This window comes from Pecten maximus, chromosome 6 (assembly GCF_902652985.1).
Source record: "Pecten maximus chromosome 6, xPecMax1.1, whole genome shotgun sequence".
NCBI lineage: Eukaryota > Metazoa > Mollusca > Bivalvia > Pectinida > Pectinidae > Pecten > Pecten maximus.
In genome coordinates this window covers 25,199,500-25,210,649 of record NC_047020.1, presented here as the reverse complement: position 1 = coordinate 25,210,649, position 11,150 = coordinate 25,199,500, and the positions used below count along the sequence as shown (strand labels likewise).

The following is an 11,150-nucleotide window of genomic DNA, read 5'->3' as shown; positions in this document are numbered from 1 at the left end:
GGATTTTCAACAGGATATTCCCCCTGTCCCTGTCAAAGTGCTGTTTTCCTGGAGTCGTGCTAATCCTTTCCCCGTGGTGCACGTTAGTACTTTCGATGTTGCTATTTGCTATAATACTGACACTGACATGATATAATACTAACACAGACACAGACATGATATAATACTAACACTGACATGATATAATACTGACACTGACATGATATAATACTAACACAGACACAGACATGATATAATACTAACACTGACATGATATAATACTAACACAGACATGATATAATACTAACACAGACACAGACATGATATAATACTAACACAGACACAGACATGATATAATACTAACACTGACATGATATAATACTCACACTGACATGATATAATACTAACACTGACATGATATAATACTAACACAGACATGATATAATACTTACAATGACATGATATAATACTCACACTGACATGATATAATACTAACACAGACATAATATAATACTAACACTGACATGATATAATACTAACACTGACATGATATAATACTTACACTGACATGATATAATACTTACACTGACATGATATAATACTAACACTGACATGATATAATACTAACACTGACATGATATAATACTAACACTGACATGATATAATACTAACACTGACATGATATAATACTAACACTGACATGATATAATAATAACACTGACATGATATAATAATAACACTGACATGATATAATACTAACACAGACATGACGTAGCTAGGCCTTGGGAATCGTTTTGTGGTCAAATGCAAATACCATGAGGTAACGTAAAATGTGCCTGTGCACGCAATTGCGTTTGATAGCATTTAAATTTCTTAAATCTTCTAATAAAATGACTGTGGAGTGTGTTCGTCGAAGCTATTATATGATACCTTGTATTATAGTAACACATGAAGCTTACATCGTTAGTCTGTCGTGTAGTTTGATTCCATGCCTTCCACTTCGTGATAATACGACTGTCAAATCCCCCCTCCCTATCGCCACAAAATTCCTCAAATCTATAAATAAGGAACAGCTGTTAAGCTGCACCTTCCACCGGCATCTAAATGTTAGAGAAGACAGTCATCCGTTAAACATGAGATCTGGCCCTATATCGCCCTCTGAAGTACCTCTAAGGACCAGCACACACTTGCGTTTTATCAGCAGTCAAGCCTATTTTGCAGATTTTTCCTCGAGACATCCCCACCGTTACATCGTTGGTACACTTGCTTCATTCGGCAAGAGAAAATTCCACTGTCACTCAAAGTAAACATGGATAAGTCCAGACCGATGTTATCTACTGTAACCGTTGGATAAAGTACTCGATTCCACCAGTACACGCACAGTTCACACATTAACATCCTCACCATCCCGTTACCACGGTAACGATCACACCTTATCTCTGTATTTTTCATCATAAATATCCAACTGATAAATTCATCACTCCTTAACACAGCTTCTCGTCGTCAGGTCTGTGTGGTCAACGTACCATATATCATTTAATACCCCCTCATTTTCTAATACTTATCTTTTTAGCCTGAGTTTACTCTGGCCCAAGCGCCAAGTATAAGACATTTGACAATTTGTATATTTTTTTTCAGTATACATTGGAAAATGTGTTCATAAATTAAATTCAAATATATTTATGTTAGACGTATAAGATCACAGGGCCAGTATATGCGAAGTTCTTTAGTAACAGACCAATTGTGAGTCAAACACACAAAATTCCGTCAAAATGAATTTTACCATTCTTTTTTTTTTTTAATTAATGTTTCTAACCTTGCCAATCAGTGTCTGGGTCAAATGATGTATTCTGTTTTTAGAGAAATAAGTGTTTTTTTTAGTTTTTTTAACATTAATACTTAAAAGTCGTAACTAATCCGTGGTACTAAATGATCCGGAAACAAAAAATCTGTTTTCTTTTTATCTTCGTGAGCATACGAAAATGAGACAAACAGACACTTGGTCGTGCCATCTGAATATATATTTTTTTAATTCAATAAGAAATGTACCTGAAGAACTAACGAAAAACTGAATAAAATTTCACAAAATTTAACGTCGGACTGTCTTACGGCACGCTACTCACCCATCATGATATAAGCTTGACGTCGAAATGCCGGACCGTCATGTAGCGATATTTTGGTCTGAGTTAATATTATCAGGGTCTGAAAAAGCGGACAAGATTATTTACGTTAATTAATATCAATTTCGACATATAATTAAAAGATAAATGCGCAATTTTGTTATGATCGATGAAACACATGACAGCAAAACCTAACGACAAACGTCATGTCCCGTCGAATGCGAAGTGCCAAAAGGACCGTCTATGACACACACGTGCAGAGTGCACGAAGTCGCGCGCTACTAGGACACCACGTGCCAAACACGACACACATTACATTTTTTGACACGCACATACACGACAGACAGCTTAGACACAAAGTTACAATGCTGTCATCACTAGAGCTGAAGTCAAACGAAGGCGGATGCTGAATGGATTAGTGGTGGGACAGAAAAGGGGAAAAAATGAAAAGACCTCAGCTGCTACAGTGTTCAGCATCCCCTACGATCAGGAAAAACATGACGATACAATAGGGGTCCACATTTGTCGCCTCATACATAACGTAATTTTATACGAAAAAAAGCTGACATTATTATGATTTCTTACTTAGGATACAATACACTATATCATCAAACTAAATATTCGATATACAGAATAAGGAATGTAGCTGTGATGTAATGGATTTCTAATGGGATAGTAGAATGCACATAAATCAAGCATAAAATTGCCATGTTATCCAATTGTCACTAGTGTTTATATACATTGATGGTTTAACCGATAAGCCTCACTGTAGCATTTAGGTAAGTATTGTTACGCTATGTTGACTCATACATACATGGACTGTTGTACATGTATATACCATATAGTATAGGTAGATACAATACAAATGAATCTGCATGGCTGAATCAGACTTGTATGAATCAATCCCATATCCAAAACTACTGTAATGACCTCACTGCCATCCACTATGATTCATCATAAAAGTAGTCCCCCATCATTGTGACGCGGAAGGATAGACCGCAGACGGAGCGTAAAGACACGCCTTGTATTACTACGACACAGCTACAATCTCGCATTCGGTCCCGTGATCACAGCGAGGGAGGTTGTAACGTTCATTTTTCGCAGGCGTAACGAAACTTATCAATGTAAGTACAACTTAAATTCTATGCTTTTATTCTCAAAGATTTTAATGCTGTGTTCATTGTTCCCTTTCCTGTGTAAATTTGTGATATTTTGACATAATTCATTTTGCCGGCGGACAGAAAAAAAAAGGATCTTTGAACGTGGGATTCGTGCAGGAATACTTTTGTAGGTACTCGGGCATGACCGACAGATGTCGTCTGGTTGGCATTTAAACTGCCGTTATTAAAAACCGAATGTAGATAAAAAAAAATATACCCATTTAAAATATGCAGTCGTATTGAATAAATAATTATGCTAATGAGAATAATGTTAATTCGAAACGAGATTCTAGCGTAAGGGTTAGGGAGCGTTTTATCATTAAGATGAGTGTTAGTACATGTTTGTAGGAGCACTGAATAGCAACACGTACCGTAATTGATGTCTGGTCTCTGACATTAAAATATTATTTTTGTGATAATTCAGAAAAAATGGGCGACAAACCAGACGTATCGGAAGTAACAAGTTTCGACAAAACGAAGCTAAAAAAGACAGAAACAGCGGAAAAGAATCCATTACCTACAAAAGAAAGTAAGTAACTGACAGTTAATGTGCAATGATTTGTTAGTTTGAGTCGTTTCCTGCAAATTAAGGTGATTTTAACAGTGACTTTATATAAATCTCCCGATTTCAATGATGTTCATAATTATATATATATTCTTAATTTATGTTCATTTTGTCATAAAGCTGTAAAATCTTGCTCGTTGTTTCGCTTCTGCTGTTTTTATGGGATGATTTTGTGGATGGGAAGGTTTTAAAAGGATGACTCCGGCAGACAGTGCTTTGATAAAACCGCATATTTCAAATTCCTAGTGGTGAATATGTCAAAAATGTTGTTGATCCCCAGTGAGTCTGGCTGTAGTGTGTTTATACCAGACTGGTCCGGTCTGTGTTACTTTGAATACGAGAGTCAAGTGTATGGAGTGGAATAATCGATATATAATGTCATAAAAACTGTCTACTGTATGACTAGCTCTGACCGCACTACACTCGCCACGCCATCACGTACTATACTCAACACCACAGATGCGTTAGTTGAGCAGGTGGATTAGTGATGTTTTACCTGCGGGATTTCGTCATCAAACTTTGTAGAAAAGACAGTTAAATTTTATAACAGAGTTAATCGATCTTTTTTTCCAACTCCATGCTCTCGTAATGAAGACTGATCACAAATTGTAACTGAGAGTTCATTTGTAACACGTCAACGTGGTGTACATTACGATAAGTTTCTTTATGAATCACCAAACAAAAGGGAAGAAAACCGATAAGCCTGCTATTCAAAAGTAAACATTCGCCGCTTAGGAAACTACCTGGTATGGAGCTACGCATTATATGTTTTGCCAGCATGTACTTTAAAAGCTTCGTAGTTGTGAATCGAATCAAAACGAACGAGATTAATGAACCTTCATTTAGCTGTCTGTATAGGACCGGACAATTTCACGGATCACAAATTTTTGACACTGGCAAATTTTTCCCTTTCCTAAATAGTTATGAACTTATATAGGTTTTAACATATTGATAAATACGTTCATATGTAATATTTAGAGCGGGGAGAGCATTTACCATACCAGGTACTGTATGGATCACTCATTTTGACAGCGTGTCCCCTGTTCGCATCTTCTGTATGTAACAACGCGTAATGAAGCAAGAATTTGTAGATATGATTTAGTATATAGAGCATGACCTCCGTTTAGGTACTTCACACTGGTACAATAACTCAGTGAGTCGCATTCCAGACATACTAGAAACTCGCCATTGCCCACAAGCTTACGCGTGTAAAATACATCTATTGTCTGTTTTAGTCTTTAAAATACCGAGACTCGCACATGCACTACACATGCACGCGTGTTTCGTAAACAGTCGCGCATCGTTGCGTTCGAAATAGCGAATTCGTCTGGTTAGTCATCGCAGAACATCTGTCATTAACTTGGGGCATTTAAGGGGGAGGTGAACCAGTAAGCACTTACTTCAGCAGGAAATATTTCGTACATGCACTCGAGGAAGTTTTCGACTTGAGGGAATTGAATAGATGAATGTCAAGTGCGATATATATTCAGATATTTCAAGTGTGAACTTTAACCTAAAGTGGAGATTTATCATGACCTATTATTGGAAACAATGACAATACACTCGTATGTTCTGACGCTGTTGCACTTTAATCCGAAGAAAATTCACAATCTCGTTTTCATGTTCCCCATCATGAGCCTCAATAGACCCTCGTTACTTGGTGAATAAAACACGAAATCCGATCTTGAGCATGTCTGATTTCATCGTCTGCGATTTTTCCGACACATCTGCTGGCCTTTGTGACAAGGCTGTAGGGTCGACGTATGCCGGTATTATAGCGCTCGCCTGTACACATGAGGTGGTTGTAGAAATAAATTGATAGGGATTTCTATCTCCCACGTAAAGCGCACGTGTGTGCCATTGTGGTTACACTATTAAACAGTACGAAAACAAGTCTAATGGATAAGGAAATTGGGATTTAATGACTAAAGATTTAATATATATATATGCAGGATAGGTTTAGGGAAATAATTACCGAGTTTTAACAGCAGTAAATCTTGCATGTATATGACAGCTGTAGACTCCGGTTTACATACGGACAGAAGCTGTACAATCGATCCGTTCCTGAATGAAAGGGAAAAGAAATTTACCGTGAAGGTATTGAGGTTACAAATTGGCCTTTAGCACGAATAGAAAAGTCCAATAACCCGATATAGGTATTCGCGATGCGACTTCGTTCGTTGTCTTGGATACTGTTTAGCACTTTTTTTTTGTTCTCGAACGTGGATCGCACCAACGTTAGTACCACGTGTGGCGTATTATGTAGGATTTTAGTTTCTTCCTGCGGAATCATCGGGAGGTCATTGATGTTATAAATAATCAATAACAGTCATAACTTGTACACAGCGATTGAGCACTATATTTTGTCAGATCCAGCAACACGATCGTTTTGAGAACAGATAATGGGCATCGCTCGAATATGAAGACATGCTAATGGCGTAGCGAATGCGGTAGTCACGGCAATGATAATCAGGGAGTATGGTAGACCATATAGTTATAAAATTATATGCAAAATGGAGTCTGCGTGGCATTGTTCGCTGCCATTTTCTGTCTGTTCTTAAAGGAATAGAAATTAATTAACATATTGCCCTTAGTGATGTACGGATGCATACCATCGACAATAATAGACTAGTCCCCTATCCCTAGAATATCAAAATCATATAAATAGCTAATTTGGCCACTAGACTATGTCCGGTTCTAAGTTCTCACACAACGGAGAGATATTCTAGTTTGACAACTCTTTAACAAGACACATTGGGGCCTTTCGTCAAAGATGAATAGGCCAGCGTTCCCATAACTGCGGTAATGGGGAACATTTTCCTTCCGGGACTATCGATGCCACTTCCAGAAATAATAGGTTATGTTCGCTGATACTGACCAGGGCGTTTGTTTTGCCGTGGCCATATATTTATTTTGGGTCGCCGATGGACTGATGGAGAAAGATAGACGCTGTTTATCATTCTGCCAGTGCCAAGTGTCAAAATTAATGTTCATGATCATTTCGTTGTAGATAAATACGGGACATCTTATGAATATTTATATCTATGAAAGTGGCCTTACGACAGTAAACATGAGTATATAACCGTACAGATTTTCGAGCCGCTGAGAGGCAATATCTCTACAATCGTGTAAATCGATCGGACACGGGTATAGTCCATGTTTTTGGGGGAAAGTGGGGTCTGACGGGGTGAATCACCCTTCGTCATCATTTTCCTCCCTAGCCCCCTCCCATTCGCCCGCTGTGGCGAGACCCGTGTTGATATGTGACTCAGTGTAGTGTACGATTCCATGATCGTACCTTTATATTTAAAGTTATTTTCAATAATTAATATCATATGGATACTACTTTTGGACCTATTTCTAACCTTTCTTACAGTTACAAAGCACAAATTCTAACCCTGGGACGATCTTTTAATTATTTATGTGCACCATATATACATAATATATAACTGATATGAGTAGTGTATTGTACGAAATTATAAGACAATCTGCGACACAAAACCGGACCTATTTCACGTCCAGGAATGACTCCGCGCCAATCAGTTTGTAACATAATTTACTATGTATAAAAATGCTGTACATTAAGTCAAGGAGACAAGTAGGCTGTTGGCCTTTTGACGACCATAAACACCAGGAACGCGGTAATGATTGGTTTCTTCAGGGATGCACCAAGAACATGTACACATTATTGATCCCAGACATTACGTCATAGCTGATGCCAGTAATCGATGAAACGTACAACGGGAATTGGTTTCAATTTGTGCTGCTGCTAACTTAACATTTCAAACCACGCAACCTTCTCTGTAATATACAGAGAGCATTGCGGTAGGGCTGCTGTAAAAAAAACATTGGGGAATGTCTCGGAATGCGTTTTTCAACGGAACTATTTTTATGTCGGTCTTGGTCTGTAGAGTTTGTGGTATGTGTATACATTACCGAGTGTTGGGGAACAAAGTGTTAGCAATATAAACGATGGAACGAGAAACGTCCCGAGCGGTTACAACATCGATAGGAAAGAAAGAACAGGGTGGCGTTGTACTATAGAAATAGAGTTTTCTTGTTTCTATAAAACATATTGGATTTCAATACAGGAACAAATTGGTTTACAAATTCACAAAAGTTGCACGCAAATGTCTATAAATTATACTATGTAATACTTGTTCATTGTAACTAGCATTAACGTTGCACCGGCATCATGGCACGAGGAAAATGTCGGTTAATATTAATATCACTTAACACTCAACTAGTTTTGTATTTTCTCTCTTTTCAGCTATCGACCAAGAGAAACAAGCATGAGTGATCTCATCGTCACGTGATAGGGATGGGGAATATACGTCCATGTTGTCGTTGCCAGTGGAAACAGTGCTTTTCGGAAATCTCGCGAGATTTCTGCTATCATTATACATATAAACATTTTATAAGAATTCCATTTGTACATTGAAGATGACCAATATCATTAGACTGTATTCATACCAACTTACTAACATTCGGCTTTCATATGATTATTTCTTTGTGTATTACTCGATACACCGTGATCGAAATCATCTATTTTATTTGCAATAAAATTCTGAGGTCGAGCCAGGGCTTACTCGAGGCTTCTTGTATGAAATGTGTTGTTTTCACTTTTTTTACAACATATGTTTGTCTGGAAAGAATAGCTGACACATTGTCCATTGTCTGTATTCCCCGTCTATGTGGTACATGTAACAATAGTCAGGTCTGCCATATATATAACAAAGGACCCCACCAGTCACAGTGGTGTACAGTACTTCAGTGTCCGTGAAACGTACATATTTTAGCAATTATCTTATTTTAGCGATTTTCGCACTGATAGCATTCTGCTAAATTATGACTTCGCTAAATGCAGTTCCTACTGTTTAAATTCGGCTGTGAGCTAGCTAAATCAGTATGTTAAGAGTAATCGAAAAGAAAACCAATACAGTATTTAAAAAGTGGTTCACTAATACTAGTTGTGCCACGGGCGGCTGCATCTGTAGTATTTTTTTTTTTTTAGAAAATATTAACGCCTAGTCTATAGTAGAGCAGGGGCTACAATATTTTTTTTCTATCATTGCTATTGACCAGATGCGGTCGCTTATAGGACAACTAGCGCTAGTAACCCAGTTTTTAATTACTTGTTTCCTTTTCAACAATTGTGGTTCTGCATAGTCGATAAATACAGACACCACAGCAACCCGCACATGGATACAGACACAGCATGGGATGTTTATCGTCGACGTTAGCCGTATACGAGGGACAGACGGATACAGACACCGCATGGGATGTGTATCGTAAACGGATATAGCCACAGCATGGGATGTTTATCGCCGACGTAACCCGTAGACGAGGGACAGACGGATACAGACACAGCACGGGATGTTCATCGCCGACGTAACCCGTAGACGAGGGACAGACGGATACAGACACAGCACGGGATGTTCATCGCCGACGTAACCCGCAGACGAGGGACAGACGGATACAGACACAGCATGAGATGTTTATCGTAAACGGATACAGACACAGCATGGGATGTTTATCGTAGATGTAACCCGCAGACGAGGGACAGACGGATACAGACACAGCATGGGATGTTTATCGTAAACGGATACAGACACAGCATGGGATGTTTATCGTAAACGGATACAGACACATCATGGGGTGTTTATCGTCGACGTTAGCCGTAGACGAAGGACGGACGGATACAGACACAGCACGGGATGTTCATCGCCGACGTAACCCGTAGACGAGGGACGGACGGATACAGACACAGCATGGGATGTTTATCGTAAACGGATACAGACACATCATGGGGTGTTTATCGTCGACGTTAGCCGTAGACGAAGGACGGACGGATACAGACACAGCACGGGATGTTCATCGCCGACGTAACCCGTAGACGAGGGACGGACGGATACAGACACAGCATGGGATGTTTATCGTAAACGGATACAGACACAGCATGGGATGTTTATCGTAAACGGATACAGACACATCATGGGATGTTTATCGTAAACGGATACAGACACATCATGGGGTGTTTATCGTCGTCGTTAGCCGTAGACGAAGGACGGACGGATACAGACACAGCACGGGATGTTCATCGCCGACGTAACCCGTAGACGAGGGACGGACGGATACAGACACAGCATGGGATGTTTATCGTAAACGGATACAGACACAGCATGGGATGTTTATCGTAAACGGATACAGACACATCATGGGGTGTTTATCGTCGACGTTAGCGGTAGACGAAGGACGGACGGATACAGACACAGCACGGGATGTTCATCGCCGACGTAACCCGTAAACGAGGGACGGACGGATACAGACACAGCATGGGATGTTTATCGTCGACGTAACCCGTAGAAGAGGGACGGACGGATACAGACACAGCATGGGATGTTTATCGTAGACGTCAGCCGTAGACGAAGGACAGACGGATACAGACACCGCACGGGATGTTCATCGCCGACGTAACCCGTAGACGAGGGACAGACGGATACAGACACAGCACGGGATGTTTATCGTAGACGTCAGTCGTAGACGAGGGACAGATGAGAGAGGTTGGGTCAGTGAGAGGTATACACATAAATGAAAATTTGTGACCAGTACAAGAGTATCAAATTAATGACACATCACGATTCGTTTTGCCTATGTCAAAGAACACTGAACTAGAAAACGGCTAAGGCTTGGACTTAATGTTGCTACCAAGGAATTGCCAATACATGTACATTGGCGGGGAAAATATCTAAACCAGAAATTAAAACCCATCGCTGTGTTATGCGTGTATAAATAAGAATGGAATACGGCATGTTGGAAATTATGACAGAATACTGATGTCGTGCCAAAATTTTATCGATCGAAGCCACGGCAGAATGTGCCCAAAACTTGGAATACAGGCCCGTGCGTTCGAGTTTTCTATTTTAATCAGTGGATTGGATGTGATGACGCACATATCGTTAAATATATTCTAAGGCATATGGCGTGACAACCCGGAGTTTCTACTAAATCCTCTGTGGTCGCTTCATTTCCATAACTCCAAGATATGGTATTTGTACAGAATATATTTTTCAACACTCGTGCACCAATGACAGCTGAAACGGGACGATGGTGGTCGATACGTTTTCCCGGACTCTGCTGCTTTCCTCCAGATTATCGCAAGGTTAGCACAAAACACCGGAAAATCGATAAGGAACCTGTTTTAGAGGATTCTCACATTGTCAACTGTAGATAGGAGATGTTGATCCATCTTCGTACTGCGATAATCATAATATTTGTAAATTACGCAATTTGCCGAGCTACTGATCTTGATAGCATAATTAATTT

At 39.5% G+C, this 11,150-nt stretch overlaps 1 long non-coding RNA gene across 1 annotated transcript; it reads left to right on the top strand.

Annotated features, from left to right (window-relative positions):
- Positions 1-2,931: 2,931 nt before the first annotated feature.
- Positions 2,932-8,433, top strand: LOC117329353. Its single transcript, XR_004533154.1, has 3 exons — positions 2,932-3,223; positions 3,684-3,788; positions 8,095-8,433. It is a non-coding gene; the product is annotated as an uncharacterized LOC117329353 (long non-coding RNA).
- The last annotated feature ends 2,717 nt before the right edge of the window (positions 8,434-11,150 follow it).